Here is a 23,270-nt window from a genome sequence, read left to right on the forward strand (position 1 = left end):
ACTATAAACATAAAATTCAAAGCATGAAATAACCAAGATTAAACAGTTTGATTACCATGGATTGTGGCATGAATAACAAGTTGCACACAATCATTATTATGCATAAAACTAAATAGTAGTGGCATTTAGACTTGCACACTTTCATGGTCTCCTTTTGTTTTTAGGGTTCATATATTTTCATTTTTTGACCTTCTCTCATTCTTTTTGTCCTTTGATTTTTCTTTTAGACATACCCTCTTTACATTTTTTAATTTTATAATATGGAAAACATTTGCAGAAAACAAAGGTATGTAAAATATTACAAGTCTTAACCTTAGTCATTCAAACTTATGACTCCTATTGGTGTAGGAACCTAACAGTGGCTCCACTTGCAGATGGAATTTCCTTCTGAAATGTCAAGAACTTTATAGATCAGTAGCCTTTGAATTGTTGTTGATGTTACCTTGTAAAGTGTCCCTCTATGAATCTGCATTATTGATACTTATGATAGTGAATATTTTAAAGCTTAGGGCATTCTCTTCGGGCTTCAACTTCAAAAAGCACCATCCAATCCAAACTAGACTTTTGAAAATAGAATATGTACAAATGGGAAATGAAAATTAGTAACTAGGTTCAAAGTAATGTTTTAGCATTCGACCATTCACTGGCCCACCATTTGCATCTGTACCATTAATTTCACTCAAGAAGAAAGAACTATTTCCTCTATAAGCATAAATGACATAGGGAATTTTCCATAGGAAATCAAATTTCCCATGTTTTTCTTTATCCTCCCTCCTTGAATCCCGTTTGAGCACTTTGTCACCAATGTAGAAATCTTCATCCTTGGTTCTCTTATCAAAAATCTTCTTAAACTTTTCGTGCACAACTTGAGACCTGACATAGACCTCTTCTCTTGTTTATTGTAGATGAAGAGTTTGGTTGATTCTTCTTTGGATACTATTTGGTTCAACTTGAATTTCTTGAAGTATCTTCATTACTGGTACTCCAAAAGAGGATGGAAAGATAACTTCCATTCCATAAACTAGTTGATAGAGAGAAGTACTAATTGATTTCTTTGTAGTCAATCTGTCTGCCCATAAGGCATTGACTAGCTTTTTATTCCAAGTTTTCTTATTATCCTCTAGTAACTTCTTGATGATGTTTACTAGGCTTTTGTTTTAGGATTCTGCCATTCCATTACCTTGAGGGTAATATGTTGTGGAATGGCCAAGGGTGATATGGTATTTATGGCATAAATCTTTCATTCTTTTGGATTTAAAGGTTGTTGCATTATCAGTAATGAGCTTAGTTGGACATCCAAATCTTGATAGAATATTGGTTTCAAGGAAGGTTATGATAACATTGTCTATGGCCTTCGTTGAAGGTATGGCCTCTATCCATTTTGTGAAGTAGTCTGTGGCTGTGAAGATCCATTTGTGCTGGGCAGAAGAGTGTGGGTGAATTTCACTAATGAAGTCTAAACCCCATTGTTGAAAAGGTGTTTTAGCAGAGATTGGCTTGGGGGGTAATGGTAAGAGTTTTTTCTTTCCCTCAAACATTTGGAATTTGTGATAGGAGGTCACATATTTTTTGACATCAGCAAACAAGGTAGGCCAGTAGAAACCAGCTCTAAGGATTTTATATACAGTGGTCTTCTAGTAAAGGTGTCCTCCATAGTCACCTGCATAAAACTCTTCCAAGATCTTGTTAGATTCATATTTTAATAAGCAAGTGAGAAGAACACTTTCATGATCTCTCCAAAACAAAAAATTGTCTAATATACAAAATCTTAAGGATTTCATCTTCAAAAACCTGCTTTTAGTCCTAGATAATTCAAGAGGAGCTTGTAAATTCAGTAAAACATAAATAATATCAGCATACCAAGGTGATTCAAGAAAGGCATGGTTGATTAGTGGAGTTTCCATCTCCTCTTCATTATCTATTGCTGCAATAAATTTTATATCCAAGGCATTGTAGTTAGATTCAGCCATGAGCTTGGCTAAACCTTGGCCCTTGATTAACTTAGTAGGTTTGATATCTATATCATACTCTAAAATGGTAGCAATCCACTTTCCCCTTTTTCCATCAGGACCATCCTGAGTTAGAATGTCTTTAACTACTAAATTAGGAACGTAGGCTACTATATGAGAATATAAGATGTATACCCTAAAATCCTTAATAGCGTTGACTAAATCCAAAGCTTGTTTTTCCATTATGTTATATTTCAAAGGGGCATCTCTCAGGGCTTTGCTAAAGAAAGCAATGGGTTTTTCATAGCCCTGGTCATTTTTCTATAATAGGATAGCAGCTATTGTGTGCTCGGGATCAACGGAAAACAAGATGAAATCTCTATCAAATTTAGGAATGATTAATACAGGTGTTTTAGTTAAGGCTAGTTTGATGTCTTCAAAGGATTTTCTGGCCTCAACAGTCCATTTTATGGTGGAGTCCTTTTTTAGCATGTTGTTCAATGATCTAATTAACTCTGCTAGATTAGATATAAATCTTCTAAGAAAATTAATTTTTCCTAAGAAAGCTTGTAATTCTCTAATGTTCCTAGGGTGTCTTATTTGTAAGATGGTTTCTATTCTTACAAGGTCTATTCTTATACCATCTTTTGGAATTATGTGACCTAACAACGTTCCTTCTTCTAACCCAAACAAGGTCCTTTTGGGGTTCAAGGAGATTCCAAACTTCTTGCATTTAATAAAAACTTGCCTTAGATGATCCAAATGTTGATTGTCAGATTTTGAAAATATAGTAATAGCATCTAGATATATCACAAGGAAATCATGAATTTCTTTTGCAAAGGCTGTATCCATAGCCCTCTGGAAAGTGGCTCCTGCATTCATTAGCCCAAAAGAAATTTTCACATCCATAAATGTGCCCCAAGGAGTAGTAAAGGCGGTTTTGGGGTCATTTGGATGATCTAAGATTTGATTATAGCCAGAAAACCCATCCAACAATGAGATTCTGGTTGATCCAACTACTCTTTGTAAAATGTGGTCCATTTTGGGGAGAGGGTAATTGTCTTTTAGTGACACTTTGTTGAGGTTTCTGAGATCCACATAGAGTCTGATCTCACCAGTTTTCTTTCTAGTTGGCACCAAGTTTGAGACCCAATCAGAAAATTTGATTGGTGCAATTATTTTGGCATCATACATCCTCTGAATTTCTTTTTCAATTGCAAGTAATAAGACATGATTAATCCTTCTTATTTTTTGTTTGAAAGGATTTTGATTTTCTTTCATAGGAATTGTGTACTAGATGATGTTGGTGTCATAGGATTTAAGGTCCTCATAACTCCAAGCAAAGACATCGGGAAATTCTTCCAACAACTCAATGTACTTCACTTTTTCAATTGGAGGTAATGATTTTGAAAGCTTGATCAATTTAGGATTTTCATTAGTGCCTATATTACATTCCTCTATATCATACCTTAATGGTTCCATTTTAGGTTTGCTAGGAACATCATTTGAATCAAATAAATCTTCCAGAGGGGTTAATCCCTTTGGTAAGAAGTTGTCTTTGAGATCAATTACTTCAGTTTCTTCACTGATTGCTTCATCAGTCTCCATTAGCTCTAATTTATCTACATTTGATTTGGTAAATTTAGTTGGGTTAAGTCTATCTATTTCATCTCCTTGTATCTTATTTATTTCTATCTTATCCTTAGTGTCAGGATCTATTGATGTATCAATATCTATATTTTTATTTACAAACTCTTCTTCTGAAAGTAAAAAGTTATTTATCTATTTATCATTAGAAAATATTTGCCAATTCTTCAAATTATCTGGAATTGCAGGTCTATGTCTAACTTCAGTAGTATATTGATGGTTATGTTGGAAGGGTAATTTGTAGGTGCTGGAAAACATTGCTAAAATATGGGCTTGCATGTTATGTTTTCTAGGGATTACTGCAAGCTTTGTTTCTAGGGAAGTGTTAAGTATCTCTACAATAACATCTCTATAACAGCTTAATCTAGGGTCATTAGTCATATATACAACATCAATTTGTTTTACAATTAGTTCAGAGTCTCCCATGACAGAAATTCTTTTAGCTCCTAAATTCCTAACTAACTTAAGACCTACAACTAATGCTTCATACTTAGCTATATTATTAGTACATTTAAAATTTAATCTATATGCATGGTCTTCTGAGTAATTGTTTTCCAAATTATATATCCACACTCCTGCTCCTACTCTTAACCTATTGACTTATCCATCGAATTCTAAATACCATTATATCTAATGATCATAATTTTCACTATCTGGTGCAACAAACTTTTCATTATTCACAGTAATTTGACCTTCTTGTTCATTGAACAATTCTATAGTTTGGTTAGTTTCATTTTGTGTAGAAACTGCAATTTCTTTTGGTTCTGTATTAGTACTATCTAAAAGTTTTTCTTGTGTTTGATCAACATTATACAAGATAAAAGAATCGATATCTGAGTGTATGGAGTATATGGGAAATTTTTGAGGCCGATCCTGGCTACTTACCATATATTTCATTAAGGTTTCTTGGTATAGTTTCTTAGGTTGTCCAAAAATAGAGATTGTTGCATATGACATATCTAGTTGTAAAGATCCCTGAAGTTTGGCTCCCCATGATTTGGATAACATCATGCCATACTTTAGTGGGATGTCAACAACTACAATATCCATAAGGATGATTTTGGCAGGATATTGGACTAAAGTAACACATGAGTCTTTAATCAACCCTAGACACTTTACCTGACTGGAGTCAAATGAAAATATGTCTTTGTAAGGCCATGTAATGTCTAGGTTCAATTTCTCCATTATTTATTTGGGCATTGAATTGTGGGAGGCCCCAGAATCCAACATTACGTTGTGTAGAATTTTGTCATGGATACTAAGGCTAATGTAAAAAGGTGGAACTCCCCCTTCTAATGGCTTGCCATTAACATCTGGACCAAATATGAGTTCTGGTTTGTCATCAAACAAGTTAAATGAATCCTCATTTTCTGCAATGTTTAAGGTCTAGTGTATCTATGATTTATAAGGTTCATTCTTGATTAGTTATGTTAAAGGAACTGAAATCTTCAGCCTTGCTGTCTCTGTTCCCAAATTGAATGGTAAAGAGAATTTTTCTGTTTGAAGGTTTTGAGTTTTTGCAACAGGGATTTGAGTATACTTGTCTTCCTATTATTTATTGGGGATCTCCGTATGTGGATTTTCAAATCTAATGTTTTGAGCTTGGTTCACTGGTTCCTTAGGTGGAATTGAAGTGGATGGTTGATTAGCAGAAGGTTGATCAGAGGTTGTATCTACAATTATGGGGCCAAAAGGATTTGGGTTCTGCCTAGGGAGAATTTGAAGGATCTCTGAAACAGGGACTTCTTTTATTTTCTTGGGTTGATTTTGGGTTGTTTTCTTAGTTTGGTTAGGGACATCAACATTCTTTTTGCTTCTTATATTATATTATTTGTGGACTTCGAAGATGGCAGAGTCATATCCTTGTTTGTAATCAAATGATTCCCCATACTGTACTTGTAATTGTTGTTGCATATATAGTTCCTTCTCATCTTGGGTTAGAAAAACAGTGTCCTGATCATTTACTCCCATTAGGTTAATTTCTGTATCTTCCTCTGGATCTTATGGATGGGATGTATCTGCATAATTTTCTTGAAATGGAGGCCTTATGTTCTGATGTGGTCCATTTTTCCCAATGTTTTGGTTGTTTCTGAAATTTGGGTTTCTAATTGGAGGTGCTTGTTGGTTATCTCATTTGGGTTTCCTTTCCATGTTACCTATTCTCTCCATTAATATTTCCATGTTTTTGGCTAAGTTATCTATTTTAATATGAGATGGTGAAGTTTCATCCTTAGCAGTTCTCTTTTCATTTCTAACTCTAGCCCTTTTAGCTAACAAATTAGCTTCTACACTAACAGCTACACTTTGCATTTCTTCTAACGTTGGCGGGTTTCTTTCCCTAAGTTGGTATTTCATATCTGCGTCAAAACCATCAGGGAACTTTATTAACGCTAAGTCAGGTGGGGGTCTAAGGTTAACTAGGATTGCATTATATATGTTATTGAATCTAGTGCTATAATCTTGAACAGTTTCACTAGGTCCTCTTCTGATATTCTCATATTCTGAAAGGATTTGTAACAAATTCTTTTTCTTTTCACACCTATCAATAAACAACCTTTGGAAGTTTGCTAGGTCTACTATGTGGTTGGCAGGAAAGGCTTTAAACCACTTCTTGACATCACCAGTCAAAGTTTGGGTAAAGAGTCTCATCTGGACATCAGCTTCATCTATTTCATGTAGTTCAAAAAAGTCAGACATCTTGTTTACATGATGTTGGGAAGTGTACTAACTAGTAGCATCAAACATGGGAATCTCACTCTAATAATCTGCAGGCATAACATGAAGTTGGGCAGGTAAAACAAGAGGAGCATATCTGTTTGCCATTGTTGTAGGTTGGGAGGGGTTAAGATGTGGGGTTGAGATACTTGGAAATAATGCAGTAGTGGATGAAGAACCAGGACTAGTAGGTGATGAATGAGTAATGATAGGTTGGTAAGGAAGTGAAGGTATAAATGGTGGTGAAGAATGGATTTCAAAAGTTATTATTGTTGGAGTTGAAGGGAATAATGGTGAACTCAAAGTAGTGGAGAATTGTTCAAAAAACTCAGGGGTAGTGGTAGTATTAATGGATGATTGTGGAGATTTCAGAATGTACTCATCAATTGATCTGTTGGCCTGTTGGACTTCAAGGTCTGCAATAAAATCAGGATCTAGAACAGTTTCATCGATTGCACTTTTAGATTTTGTTTTAAATAATGAAAGATCAAATAGCACATCAAAGGGAAGTTCTTCTAAAAATAACCACTCATTAGGACATGAATTAGCTTTAACTAATGGTATTTGACTAACTAAACTTTCTTCTTTTTTAGATTTTCTTGAAATCAGGTTGGGATTATCAACTACTAGGGGAGGGTTGGGATCTGGATTAGCCCTAGTAAAATGAGTCTTCCTAGAAGCCAAAATTTCAAAAATTTTAATTGTTTTTGTGAGATTTTTTCAATATAACTTCTAACAAATGAATTTAAGAGGCTCAAAATATAAATTTAGAATTTTCTTAAAGCTTTATTAGGACTAAGGAGTTGTTGGTTCCCCAGTGGAGTCGCCACTATGTTATCACTCAAAATTTTCTCTAGAAGTTATTAGAAGAAAGAAAATGACCAAGGTAACCACAAACCAACTTTTGGGCATAGGCTCTAGCCAACCTAAGCTCAGATAGGTCTCTCTCTATATGATTTAGCTTTGTTTGCTAGGATTTTAGGCTAGTTCTTAATGTTCAAGGGGTTTTTGATTTGTATTGAGGATCGGGTGTGGGGTTCTTAAATAGATGGATAGAATGATGTCTCTAGACCATTTGGATATGGAGTCAAAGGAAGGGTAGCAGGACTGGATCAACTCACTAAAGGGAATGTTCAAAGGGCAAGATAGAAGAGTAGAGTGCACATCTTTGGGCCAGAGGGGTGAAAAGGTTTTAACCTGGGTGAGAGAGAAATTAAGGCCGGGATTGAAACGAGGAATAGAAGGTAATCAGAAACAAACGTCAATTAAGAATCCTTTGCTATAGATTATAAAGAGACAACCTAAACTAAGGAGCAATAAATAATTCTTTAACTTTGATATCAATAGAAAACATGTATTTTCCTAACTGTTAAATTAGAGTGTAATTAAACAAATTCTGAGATAATACTCCAATTATAGCATTCAGATTCAGATATACATCATGGAAAAACTTTAAGAAAGATAACAACAATGTGAGAAAATACTTGTCTACACTTCGCTCAACACATGAATCCTTTGAAATATTTGGTCTTTATTCATCAATCGAGCTTCCTGGCTCAGTCGATGTTCCAATAGCCTTACAGTCTTTTGATCAAGAATTCTATAGAAATGTCTAAGAATCCACCCTACATACTTCGAATTGTGAATTATTTATACTAAAGTTTTATTACAAAATATCTCAAACTAACTTGAGATTTAATCTAGGAAATACAAATATATTCTTGCGGGAAGATAGAGACAGCCATTGGACTGCTTTCATGCTGTCCCATTTATTGTGGTATTGTTGGCTTCTATGGTTTGGTTTTTCCCTTTATGCTCTTTGCTATTTAAATCTTTCACGTTGGAGGCTTTATTTACTTCAGGATTTTCTCTTATACTCTTTAACAATGATACTCTTTCACCTTGATGACCTATCTTTATCCTTCACTGTGTTTTCTCCTTTTGTTATACATTTTAACAGTAAATTATTTTGTTTTTATATGTATTAGCATCGGGTAGTGGATATCGGTCAAGCTTCTGCATGTTTCATTTATTTGTCTTCTAACTGCATACTCTGTCTGGTTCCTTTGTTTTGACAGTCAACGTCTTTGTGTGAAAGTTTTCTTCTTGGCTCTGTGTGTGATTGTCTTATTCTATGTTCCTTGTATAATTGTGTTTTCTTCTCAATACAAGTTTTTGAATAGGTTTCTTATCGAGTCTTGGAGAAAACAAGTTCTGCGACTAGTATCAGAATTGTTTATCCAAGCTCTGGTCTTTGGTAGATTACCTGCACAATTCAACAACTATTAAGAAAATATAGTTCAGCTGGAAAGGGACTTGATGGCTTTATTTGCATAGGGATGCCTGGGGAAGGAGTCGTGGCAGTGTTTTGAATGTAATCAGAGGTCAAATGGTGTTGCAGAGGTTCAGGGTGACATCGGGAGGGTTTTAACGGTTTTAACTACAAAACGGGTGAAAGGCACGAAAAGAAGAGTTTTCAAGGTTTAAAGTCTTAACAGGAAACTTTTTGAATTTGGCACAGAAATTCATATTTATGGATAATAAGCGATTTTTCAGGCTGGCGGGGAGGTGATATTAGAGGCCGTTGCACCGCTTATGAGGCAAAGGCCGTTTTTAGGAGGGGTCACCTGATATACTCCAGAGCTTGACACATAGCCTTCGAGGGGGCGGGGAAAGCCACATTATCGGGTGGGTAACATTTGGCCATCAAGCGCAGCTGATATGGCTGTGGACCATTGGATAAGTGGGATGTTGATCAGATGACAATTGGGCAAGGGAAACACACGGGCGATAAAAGCATGGTTTTGAGGGGGGCGAGAGCCTTAATCGTCAACATTTGGGTTTATTTAGGAATTAATCACAGTTTTAAAACCATCAGGCGTGGCTTAATGGGGTTTTTACTTAGCTTTGGGTAAAGGTCGGGCGTTGGGTGAGCCCGATATGGCTGTTCATCATCGAATTTGAGCGTAGATGATTGGATGGTGGTCGGGTGATGAAATAGCATAGATGAAATGTACAGAGGCTTGGGGGGGCCCGATGCTTTAATCACAAGTGATTTGTGATTATTTAGGGTTAATGAAGGGATTTATTTGTTTTGTCAGGATAAGGGGTAAATGTATAGTTTCTATTAAAACTAAGGGTTGGGGGTATTTACATAGGAATTTAGTTAATATACGGGAAAAGGTTTATATTGGAATTTATACAATAGAATTAGAAATTAATAAGAAATGTGACAAGCGGAGTGGGTTTTTTCCTTAAGTAAAAAGCTAAAGTGTGAAATTTGCACTTATGCTTTATAGTTAGGATAAAGTTCTTTTTGTGGGTTTTTGGGTGAAAAGGGAGTTACATGGGGGTTTTCACTTTTCCTAGGTAAATGGTGTTTAACCTTTGGAAAATGGGTTTTCTTAGGGTGATGAAGGGGGAATGGATTTTATGAAGGGGATTCCAGCACCTGTGTCCATAAGTCATTAAGTTGAGTGTCTGGTCCCACCAAAAGTCAGAGAACTTCTCTGAGCCTCTTTGACTTGTAGGATTAAAAGTACTAGAACATACTTGTGGATAGGAAATTAGTAAGTATAGGGGGAAATGAATGAGGACCCGAGTTAATCACATTAACTTGTAAACCTTTGGTTTTTCTTCCATAACTGATCATACATGTTGAAATACGTGTCTCAGCATGATGCATGTGTTTTGATCCATTTAACTTTGTAGTTCACCAACCTTTCTTCTACTTACCCATTTCTTACCCTGACATGTTTTCTTCATTTCTTTGGGTGCATTTAGGCTAGCAAACCCTTGTCATCTATTTTTCTTTTATAAAACAAACTATCTATTTCTAACCTTATATCATCCAGTGGCTCAAATTAAGCTTATGAGCTCCTTTTATTTTCTCTACCTATCTATGATCTACCAAGATTAAACTGTTTGGTCAGATTTTACTCTCTAACTATAAACATAAAATTCAAAGCATGAAATAACCAAGATTATACAGTTTGATTACCATGGATTGTGGCATGAATAACAAGTTGCACACAATCATTATTAATATATAAAAGTAAATAGTAGTGGCATTTAGACTTGCACACTTTCATGGTCTCCTTTTGTTTTTAGGGTTCGTATATTTTCATTTTTTGACCTTCTCTTATTCTTTTTGTCCTTTGATTTTTCTTTTAGGACATACTCTCTTTACATTTTTTTAATTTTATAATATGGAGAACATTTGTAGAAAGCAAAGGTATGTACAATATTACAAGGCTTAACCTTAGTCATTCAAAATTATGACTCCTATTGGTATAGGAACGTAACATGTCCAACACCAACTCCATTCGCAACTTGATCCTTATGAACATCACATGTGGAATCTAGAACAAATGAACACAACACACCAAAATTCGGAGTATCAAAGGAACCAGTGGACACAGGCCGAGGGGATGAGACCACGTAACAATAATCAGGCTTGCACTCCAAATATGTGTGAAATCTAGAGCAAGTGGGGTAGGAGGAGATGGTGACAGTTGAATAGGTGGGTTCACAACTTCTCCCACCTCATCTTATGGAGCTAGAGTTGTTTGATGAGAAGGGGACGAGGGGTCACTTGGGACAACAACATCATCCCTCTCAGATGTAGAATCTCCAACACAAATGTATGTCGTGAGAGAGTCAGAAGTTTGTAAATTGTGCCAATTCTCAGAGATGTAAACAAGATATTGAAATCTTCCTTCCATAAATTTCCAATTAACTTCCTCTTTTGGAAATTCAAAACAATAATGAAGAAAATGATCATAAAAGTGATCAAGTCATTCATGCGGTGCTTTTCACAATTTTAAATTTTTTTAATGAGGTGCTATATGGTCATAAGGAATGAAAGCATGTCATAATTCTCTGAAAATGTGATCAAAAGAGTGTATAGGGGCTACAGGCAATGTGTGACACCATTTATTGACGTGCCCTTCGAACGTGAACACAAAAAACCCATAGGAGAAGTCATTCGATGGGACATCATTCCTATCAAAAAATCCCAAAAAGGAAATTGCGTGAATTAATTGGCGTGTTCCATTTTCACCATCAAATTTGTATCTTGACAAGTCATCTATAACATTTGCCGACACATCAAAATCAGTGGGAGAAAAACATGTTGGGGTTTTGATTGAGATATAAGTCATGTATGATGTGCAGAAATTCAAAATAGACCTCAATGGATCAACTTGTCATCTATCCCTCCTTCTAGATCCAGAAATGTTGATGATGTTAGACCCATCAACATTCAAGGGGATCTCCCTGACAACATGTCCCAACTAGACCTCAGACCATTTGGAGTAGGAGTCCCAACAATGGGTGGTAATGTAGTGCCCCTGCCATGGTAGAGCATATAGATAAGTATGATGACTTTGGGTGGAAGAATGTGTGTGGACTTGCCGTGAGTCAAGTGAGATACATGGGGGTTCTGACACTCGGAGGGGAAAAGGAAGTATGCCCCTTAGAACCCTGTAATAGTATGCAGCTTGAAAGGAAAACACAAGAAGAATGACATCACATGTTACATGCAAAATAGTCCACAAGTTAAAGCGATGGGTTGATCCAATAACACACATTCAATAAGATTCATACAATTGCATACAAATTAGTTCATAAGAAAATGCGTAAGTTAAATAACATGCATTGCTAAAGAAACCATAATAGTCCAACTACAGTAACAACATATGCATGAAAGCATACTCACTCTATTATTATTATTATAAGTGAAAGTTCCATTCATAAATATACCACTGACAACCACTATCCCCAATAGTGGAACATTACAGTTAAGAACACCTGCTCCTCCAAATAAGTATACTCGCTCTACGATGTGGAGAATCCAAGTCTCGTCATAATACTACCAAGCCTTCTCTAAGCCTAAGCCTAGCCAAAAGCTTGGCTCCCAACAACATTGTTCTATGAGTTATGATGTTCTATTTCTAACAAAGGGTGGGGTGACCCTTGACATTCCCCTTTGTGACTCTTTGACTACCCTCATGACTCTTCAACTTCTTTAGAAATAACCCATTACATTACATAGTGATTTTTCACATTCCACTAATGACGCTTGGAATCTCACTTGCAACATATTTACAAATAATATTACATTTTCCACATGTACCCATGTGAGACAAAATAGGCTAGAGACAACCTAACAAGACAAAAAACTATAACTCAGAAGTTTGGGGAAATACCAACTCAATAACCTCCACTTGATGCTTCTCAGCCATGTACTGATGCCAAGCTTGGTACTCTGTGATGATGTCCCCAAATTTCTTGATGGTGTCTTTCTAATAGCGAACTCTTGCCATCATAACTTTTAGGTATATAGTCCAGAAAGCTGTATCCAACTCATTCTAAAGCATGAGTAGCATCATGTTGATTTTGACAAGACCACTGATGTAATTTTGCACGTTATGTGCATTCAACTCCAAGTCTTCCCTGCTGGCCTCTCATCTTAGCTTCTCCACGTACACATCGATCTCTAGCCATACTTGATTCTTGTGTTTAGCATTGGTGAGGGAACCTACATCTGTTTACTCTCTTCCTAAGCTGCTGGCTCTTCTAGCTCATCAACCTATAGTGATAATATTTTCTCTGCCATTGCACCTTACCTTTGTTCTTCTTCCTCTTTCTTCTTCTCTTCCTGTTCTTTCCTCCTCATCTCCCATTCTTCCTTCGATTCTTGTTCTAGTTTCTGCAATCTACTTGCGAGCTCTACTTTTCTCTCTTCCTCTGATCTTCCATCTTTGTCCTCTTCTACCCTTTTTCTTTTTCTACCAAAGATGCTTGCACGAAGATGTAATCCACTTTCACTCTGCAGCTTTGTTGTTCCTTTATTATGTCAGAAACCTCCTCTTTGCTTAATCTTGTACTAGATTTTTGCCTTCTGTTATTGCTGCTAGACTTGCTAAAAAGTTAGTGTTGACTCCCTTCCTATGAACAGTTCAATGTTTGCATGTATTGGAATGTTAATTGGTGTTTTCTCAGCTGCTTCGGCAGTACTTCTTTCAGTCATCTCTCTTGAACCAACTCTCTTTGGTGCCATGGTACAATGCTTGCTGGAGAGAAGTGTTTCACGAGTGTAGTACCAGTGGGACATAAAGGACACCCATGGAAAGAAAACATTAGCACTTGCAAATCTAACTTCACAACACGATCAAGAAATAATTGGAGTTTTCCTATCAAAAAATTCCAACCCCTTCTCATTCTTCAGAACCTGTCTTTATAGAAAAGTCTAGAAACTAAAACACGTTTTTAGCATATTGTTAATTACAAATTGCTAAAAATAAAAGAGATAAAGTGTATCTCTCAAATACATGCACATAAACATCTTTGCAAGCCTATCTGCATCTAAAGATCATGTTGTTACTGGATTCATGGCTAGAGATAAGGATGACCAATTCAAATTTGATGAGGTGGCATCCAAGTCAACAATTGTCCATGAGATTTTTCCTCACGAAATCATGAAAAATAGGGTCGAGTGATGCCTTCGAAAATACATAACCTTGAAAGATGTTACAAAATAAAGAGAGGCTTTTTTAAATGGACCAATTAAGGACAAAAAACACTTTCAGTTTTGAAATATGGGTTCTCATTTGTTTGGAATCTGATTTTTTAAACAGTTACTGAAACAGGATTTCAAAATATTGAAAAATAGGATTTCAAATATCCATTGAGATATTACAAACCATGACACTTGTGTAAAAATTGAACATATTTTGTTAATGGCTCCTTGTTTAACAAAATACTCTTTCATATTTGGAGAATTGGTTTCCAGTTGTTCTAAAACTGCACCCAAATTTATTGTCTTTTACAAGAAAAAATAGAGTTTTAACTGACCGTTTTTACAAAAATTTGCTGACACTCACGTTGTCAGTGTTTTAACCTTGTTTATTACAAATTCGCGTTGAAACAACCATTGTCAGTGCTTTCAAACAAAATATCAGACTAAACAATGTGATAACATAGGCGAATCATTTTTGTGCATTTGTAATATTAATTTTGAATAGTTGTTTGGTGTGGACCTCTGGTTGTTTATCTTAAAGGGTTTCTTCAAGTTAGGAAAATTGGTCATTGTTTCATTAAAAGTATTTATTTGAATGGTTTGAAAATCCCTTCTTATTATACTCCATAATATTATGCTCAAAGTGGTTTGACTAGAATTTTTTTGGGAAGAGGTTTAATGACCTATTGGGACAATTTTTTGAGTCTTTGATGGTATTTTATCTTTTCTAAAAGGACCCATGAATTGTTTTGCTACATCAAGGACATGTTTGAAAAATTCTCAATGAGATCATTTGAAATGGCTCAAATTCCATAATTTAGAACTGACATATTTGAAAGAGGCCCAATAGAGGTTATCAAGAACATTTGAATGCCAATCTTTCAAGTTGCACACATGTCTTATTAGGGACATTCAAATGTTTTTCTTTTGTACTATTCTAGTACTTTCTTATGGACATTTGAATATTGTTCTTTTGATTTGATTTTATTTCTTATTAATATTTTTAATAAGTTCATAGGGACATTCAAATATTTTTCTTTCAAATACTTTTATAATTTGTTGGGAATATTTGAATATTTTTATTTTGAGTTGACTTGATCGCTAGTTGGGATTGTTCAAATGTGCCCCTTTCAAGATGGGAAGTTGAAGGTAATCCAAATATATTCTATTGAGTTGGCTTGATGGCTTATTAGGTGTACTAAAATATTTTCCCCTTAAAAGTGGTTGATTACAACCTTCTAACAAGCCTAGTGCGCTTATTTCTTATTTCAAATTTGGATTTCTAGGATTGGCCCAATGATTTATTATGGATAAATAAATGATAATTTTTCAAGTGGGCTTGATGAATCTGTTAGGAGTATTCAATTTTTATTTTTCAAATTGACCCAATGACTTGCTAGGGGAATGAGAAAAAGGTTATTTCGAAAAGGTACAACAATATGTTGGGTGGACAATTAGAAAGTTGTCAATGACCATATCTGAAAATATCCTAATAGGAAGATCATTTGAATGGTAAGAGATCCCTAGAAATATGTCCAATTGAAATTTTCCAAATATCCTAATGATTTATTTGAGATAGTCAATAGTCACCATAAATGGCCGTGTATGCATGTTCCTTCTCAACACATAAACAAGGTCATCTTTTGATTAACATAGTGAGTATCTATGAACATGTTCTTCAAAATGAATGGTAAAGTAAAGAACCTTTGTAGAGGAAAAAATGAATTAGTGGAACCTTAGACATAAAGGAAATGTGAAAAAACAAAGGTAACAAAAAGGTCCCCTCTTATGAAATTTAGCATGGAAAGGGAAATAAGAAACCATATAAGCGCAGTTACACTATGTGGAATATTTCTTAATAACATTTATATTATGTTGGGATCATAAATTTGATTTAACATTAGAAGGAACCTCCAAACTTTTGGTTAACAACGACACACAATGACACTCTGAGCTAATCTAGATTGGGTTTTTTGTGATGAATATTTTAACAACTTCATTTTAGTGTGATATGATAAGTAGAAAATCTATGAATTCAAGACAAATACTCTAAGAGTTGATTCAACAATACCATCATTATATATCTATATTATCAACGTATAAACATTTATTATCTCATTATTTAACATTTATTATGCGCTTATAAAATAAATGTTAAAAAAAATTAAACTTAAATTAATTGCGCCAAGAGGCGCTCTATAGCGAGTGCAAGGCGAGATGTATAAACATAAATGTTTATAAAATTTCATATAGTTATATTATGTACATATGCTGTTGGCATAATGATTCAGGTTTGGTGCTATGGCACAGGTGTTGTACTTCATGGCAACTCACTCAAGTGGCAAATTTATGTTCGTGCTGTCAAAATGATGAAAAATAAGGGGTTCGCAGGTACACCGTTCAAAAGGTGCGGGCCCGTAGGCACGCCATTCACAAAGTGTGGTCATGTCCACAGGTTATCTGAAGAGTGGGTGCGGACCCCCAGTTCACTCACTTCAATGCAGAGAAGTGCACACATGTGGGAATTTTTATGTTTGGTCCATGGTATTTAGTCCAACGTACATGATCCTATGGTTTTGGTCTGTGGTATAGGATCTAAATTATTGAACCCCGGTTTTTGGATCCCTTGTATTGGTTTTCGATGGTTTTGTTCCATGGTTTGAGTAAGGGCTTGCCTATAAAAAGGAAAGGAGATCATTTGGCTAGTCACTTGTGAAATTTGAATATCTTAAGATCTGAAATGTTGGGTGATCAGTTTGAAAAGCTAGATCTAAATCAAGGTAAAATCTATAAATTGTAAGGCGGATCTATTGATAGGTCATGATCTCTCTGGCACATGATCAGATCTGTGGATCTGACTGTCTGTGGCACATTGGAGGACTGTTAATTTGGCTCTATTCGGAGGTCCGCAAGCGATTCACAGCGCAGGTGTGGGGGTCCACAGGCGATTCACAGTGCAGGAGAAGGTGCAGGTGCGGGGGTCCGCAGCCCAGCAGAAGGCGCAGGTGTGGGGGTTCACAGCCCAGTAGAAGGCTCAGGTGCGAGGGTCCGTAGCCCAACAGAAGGCGCAGGTGCGGGGGTCCGCAGCGTAGCAGAAGGTGCAGTTGCGGGGGTCCGCAGCGCAGCAGAAGGCGCAGGTGCGTAGGTACGCAGAGTAGCAGAAGGCGCAGGTGCGGAGGTACGCTATCGGGTAGATAGTGCAGGTGCAGAGCTGCACAGTCCAGACACAGAAAAACTGCAGATATTTACAGGTTTCTATTGGTGAAGTTGCAGGATTTTATTAAAATATTTGTTGGCTGCCTTTTATCTATTGTTGTAGAGTTCTAGGTTTAGATTACTGGTATTACTTTTCTGGTTACTGCATTCTGAGAAGTTATTGGTTGATTCATTGGGTGATTGTAAAAGGAGATTGGTTGATTCACATGTACTTGATGATTATTTGATGTTTATGGATCCAGTTTGAAAATTTATGAAAAGTGGTCCTTGGAAGAAAAGAAGTAGGTCAGCACCTACGTACTAGTAGATCAGCTAGTACAAGAGCTAAGGGGGTTGTAGCTCCCTTCTAGGAGAGACTGGAAAACGAGAGAGGGTTGTAGCTCTCAGCAGGTTGCAGCCTGTGTACTGGTAAAGGACTACACCAGTACAAAATCATTGTAAAAGAAATTTCTAATTGAAAGAAGATAGAGACATATTACAGCAGGTGGTTTTCACCCACATTGGGTTTCCACCTTATATCTGGTGTTCTTTAGTGTGACTATCTGTTTTTCTTGCTCTTGCTCATTATTATATGGTACTGACATACAAATGAATGATCAATATCTGAAGAATAAATTAAAGTATAAATCTTGAAGATATATTGAAAAGAATTTGATAATATTGATTCACCCCCCCTCTCAGTATTATTTCCAACAATTGGTATCAGAGCAGGTCCTTCTGAAGAAGCTTGATCGCTTGAAGGAAGATCCATCATCATGAGCAACTACGAGAGAGAAGCATCTATCAGGCCACCAATTTTTGACGGGACAAACTTCGTATATTGGAAGGTAAGAGTTACTGCCTATCTTCAATCTCTTGGTACAGAAGTCTGGGACATCATAGATACAGGGTACACTTTTCCATCAGCAACTCCTACAGATCCGGCTGAGAAGAAGAAATATGAAACAAATGCAAAGGCTGTCAATACTCTATTAGGATGTCTATCTCAATCAGAATTCGTGAAGGTTATGCAGTATAAATCTGCAAAATAAATATGGGACAAGATTGTTCTGAGCTATGAAGGAGATGAACAGGTAAAATGAGCAAAACTTCAAACCCTTAGAATTCAATATGAAAATCTCAGAATGCACAATGATGAAAGTGTGGCTAACTATTTCCTTCGTGTAGATGAGATTGTTAATTGTATGAAAAATTTGGGTGAAGAAATAAAAGAGGTTGTTGTGGTTGAAAAGGTTCTAAGATCTTTGTCCCCTAGGTTTGAATCTAAAGTTTCTGCAATAGAAGAGAAAGAGAATCTACGAAACCTTACCACGTCACAGTTGCACGGAATTTTGACTGCTTATGAAATGAGGAAAGGAGGACCATCAGACAGGAGATAAGCTGCCTTCAAGGCTTCAGGCAAAGGAGATTACTGTGAGTCAGGATCCGTGTCAGAAGAAGAAGAAGAATCAAATTTTGTCAAAAACCTTCAACGGGGTGTTGGACGATTCCGAGGTAAGTTACCTTTCAAATGCTTTTCTTGTAGAAGAGTCAGTAACTATGCTGCCAAATGTCCTCATAAGGATAAGATTGACAAGGGGAAGGAACCTGTTAGATGGAACAAGAAACAAAATGCAAATAAGAAAAGCTATTACACTCATGAAGATAGTGATGGACTTTCAAATAGTGACGAAGATGAACGAGGTAATAATTATAAACTTTTAATGGCTTTTGAAGATGATGATTACATGGATGCTATAGATGAAGGAGGTCTTTATGAAGAGATTTCTAAACTCAAAATTTGTTTAGAAGAGAAAAATGTGATTATTGATTCTCTGCAATGTCAACTGGCTGAAAGGGAAAAACATCATGAAAAATTGGAATGTGAAATTGTTGGTCTTAGAAAAGAGATTGAGAAAACAAAAGCTCTTAATCTTAAATTTGTTAAAGGATCTGAAACTCTGGATGAGATTATCAATGTGCAGCATTCTCCACTAATCAAGATAGGTCTGGGATATAATGGAGAAGCATCTCAAGCATCCACCTCCAAAAGCTATCTTGATGCAGCAAGAAGGAGCGAGCAAAGGCCTAATAGAAATCATCAGGGACAGTTTACCTCAAGAATGAACAAAGACTATCAAGAAAATCGGGGGCAATCTACCTTAAGGACAAACAGAAGCCACAACCAACCACAGGTAAAAGCTTCCCAATTTGCCTCAAGAATGGATGTCAGTAGAAACTACAATCGGTTGGTTGATAGATTTGATAATCATGGGAGTTTCTTCAATGGCCAATGTTTCTCTTGCCATAACTATGGTTACAAAGCAGCTCAATGTGTTGCCTATAAGACAATCATGACTAGAGAAGCTCAAAAACAAAGAAGTATGACTGGAATCACGAAAAGGACCTATAACAACTTTTCTGCCCTTGAAAGTGAAATTAAATGTTCTATTTGTAATAACTTCGGTCAGGAAGATTTTGAATGCAGGAGCAGGTTTCGGAAGACAACTCAGAAGGAACAAACCTCAAGTGCCAGAACATGGAGAATGAAGGAACCACAACCAGAAAGATGTGGGATAGCTTTATATGCAGAAGGACAGGAAAATCAATGGTACATCAACAGTGGATGTTCGAAGCATATGACAGGTGATAAAGAAAAACTTCAATCATATAGTGCCTTAGAAAAGGGAAAGAAAGTTTCTTTTGGAAATGATACCCCTGCAGCCATAAAAGGAAAAGGCATTGTTCAGTTGAAAGAAAAAGTCAAAGTTGGAAATGTTTTGTATGTTGATGGCTTGAAGCATAATCTACTGAGTGTCAGTCAGATGTGCGATCAAGGAACTGAGGTAATATTTCGATCAAATGGATGTAGTGTTCGTGATCTTGATACAGGAAAAATAGTGATCAAAGGCATAAGAACTCCAAATAATTTATACATATTTGAAGAAGGACAACAACAATGCTATTTGAACAAAAATGATCAACACTGGTTATGGCACCAGAGGTTGGGGCATCTAAGCTTTTCACAGATAAGGAAAGCATGCAAGTACCAGGCAGTTTGTGGTCTTCCAGACATCAGAATTCCAGACAACACAATATGCAAATCATGTCAGTTTGGTAAGCAAACCAGAACTAACTTCCCTGAGAAGGAAGGATTAGCTAGCAAGCCTCTTGAACTTGTCCATACTGATGTATGTGGCCCATCTAGGAAAAGGTCACCTCGAGGAGAAGAATATTTCATATTATTCATTGATGACTTTTCCAGGATGTGTTGGATAGGACTTATGAAGCACAAAGATGAAGCCTTTGAAAAGTTCAAATCATTCAAAGCCTTGGTGGAGAATGAATCAGATCACAAAATCAAATGCCTCAGGTCTGATAGAGGTGGGGAGTATACCTCGAATGAATTTTTTGACTTCTGTGAAGAACATGGAATAAGAAGGGAATTCTCTACAGCTAGGACTCCTCAGCAAAATGGAGTAGTGGAAAGGATGAACAGAACAGTTCAACAAATGGCTCGTGCTATGCTTGATGAGTCTGGAACTCCCGCAACCTTCTGGGGTGAAGCTGCATTTGCTACGGTTGTTATTCTCAACAAAACAAATGTTCGAGTGAACAGAACTCAAACTCCTCATGAGCTATGGTATGGTGAGACTCCTTTGGTAAAACATTTCAAAATTTTTGGAAGCAAATGCTATATTAAGAATAATGATGAACATCTTGGCAAATTTGAACCTAGAGCAGATGAAGGCATTATCCTTGGTTATTCTCCCCACAACAAAGCATACAAGTGTTACAATAAAAGACTTGGAAGAATTGTTGACAACACTGATGTAGTGGTTGATGAAGAAGGAAACATTCCTAGGCAGGTAAATTATGAAAATATCGAAGAGGATGAAGACCATCCTTCAAATCAGACTGATGATGAAAAAGAACCTCAAGAGGCACCAGAGGAACAGATAATGATAAAAGAGAAGACTCCATCCAGGTACGTTTAGAAGAATCATCCATAATCTCAAATTTTGGGGCAGAAAGAGGCAGGTATACAAACAAGAAGAACAATTGCAGAAGCCTCAAGCTATTTGGCATTGCTCTCCTCCACTGAACCACAAAATGTAAAAGAGGCATGCAAAGATGAATGCTGGGTCAAGGCAGTGGATGAAGAAGTTGAGCAGATCGAAAAGAATAACACTTGGGAGTTGGTTCCTAGACCAAAAGATAAGAATGTTATAGGGAAAAAATGGATCTTTAAAAACAAGTTGAATGAAAATCGGGAAGTGACTAGAAACAAGGACATACTTGTTTGTAAAGGGTATGCTCAACAAGAAGGAATAGACTTTGAAGAAACTTTTGCTCCCATTTCTAGACTTGAGGCCATCTGAATGTTCCTTGCTCTCTCAAGCTTTCAGAAGTTCAAAGTATTTCAAATGGACGTGAAATCAGCCTTTCTGAATGGAGACTTAGAAGAAGAAGTGTACATTGAGCAACTAGATGGTTTCATTCTATGGTTTTAAACAGGCTCCAAGGGCTTGGTACTACCGTTTGGACAAATATCTTCATCAACAAGGTTTTTTCAAAAGGATCAGCAGATATCAATCTTTATATAATTGAAAATGACAAATTGCTAATACTTGTTGTGTATGTAGATGATATTATGTTTGGCAGAAATGAAGAAGCTATGAGTCAAAGCTTTGCCTTGGTGATGCAAAAAGAATTCGAAATGTCTTTGCTTGGAGAACTGACATATTTTCTTGGATTGCAAATCCAACAAAATGAAGGCGGTATCTTTTTGTCTCAAACCAAGTACCTCAATCAGATTTTGAAGAAGTATGGCATGGAAGATTCAAAACCAGTATGTACACCTATGGTTACAGGATGCAGCGTCAGTGCAAATGATGAATCTGCAGCAGTGCATCAACCAATCTATAGATCCATGATTGGAAGTCTCCTTTATTTGACAGGTACCCGACCAGAAATCATGCACACAGTGGGAATAGTTGAAAGATTTCAGAAAAATGCAAAGGAAACTCATCTTCAGGCAGTTAAGAGAATCTTCAAGTACCTTCAAGGAACTCAAAACTATGGCTTATGGTATCCTAGAGATACAGATCTCACACTTCATGCTTATACAGATGCAGATTGGGTCGGAAGCGTGGATGACAGGAAAAGCACTAGTGGGGGTGCATTCTTCATGGGTTCCAGATTAGTGTCTTGATTCAGCAAGAAACAGAGTTCAATTGCCTTATCTACAGCTGAAGCAGAGTATGTGGCTGCTGCATCTTGTTGCACACAACTTCTTTGGATGATGAAAACCTTGCAGGACTTTCAAATCACTTGTACTCCACCTATCTCCATCCTATGTGATAATACAAGTGCTATCAGCATTTCAAAGAACCCAGTCATGCATTCAAAAACCAAGCATATACCTATCAAATATCATTTTCTTCGGGAACAAGTGCTCGAACAAAAAGCCAAGTTGGAGTATGTTCCTTCTAAGGAACAAGTTGCTGATATACTCACCAAACCACTGCCCAAGGAGACCTTTGAATACCTCAGGCAAAAGATGGGGGTAGTTGATGCATCATATTGTTGTTGAATCTTATCTGTTTAAGATATTGTTGGTTGTACGCGAGTTTCATATGGGGTATACACGTACATTCGCTGGTTTATGGATTGGTCAAAGACCATCTGGCACAGGTTCAGGGGGAGCATTTATTCTTCTAATAATACATTGTTGGCATTATTATAGAAGATCTTGGAGAAGAAAGTTCAGAAGGAGAACATGGATGCTGATCTGAATATTGCTGCTAATGTTTTGTCTCTACCTCTTTTTTCAAGATCATTTATGGTGTATGATGGATTATGGTTCTTCTTGAAGAAATTTTTTTTACAGATCTGACCTACAGTCAGCAGGAGCATGATCAACATAGCAGAGTGGAGTTTTCAGCATGTTCTCAGGGGGAGCATAACCCTTTGCCTTTGATGACAAAGGGGGAGAATGACTTTGCGGATCTTGAGGTTGCGATAAAATCCAAAGGGGGAGATTGTTGGAATTATGATTCAGGTTTGGCGCTATAGCACAGGTGTTGTACTTGATGGCAACTCAGTCAAGTGGCAAATCTCTGTTTGGGCTCTCAAAATGATGGAAAATAAGGGGTTCGCAGGTACACCATTCAAAAGGTGCGGGCCCGCAGGCACGCCATTCACAAAGTGCGGTCATGTCTGCAGGTTATCTGAACAGT

Source organism: Pinus tabuliformis, chromosome 3_2 (genome assembly GCF_031772625.1).
Source record: "Pinus tabuliformis cultivar Carrire ecotype Pingquan chromosome 3_2, CPIR1, whole genome shotgun sequence".
NCBI classification, from domain to species: Eukaryota; Viridiplantae; Streptophyta; class Pinopsida; order Pinales; family Pinaceae; genus Pinus; species Pinus tabuliformis.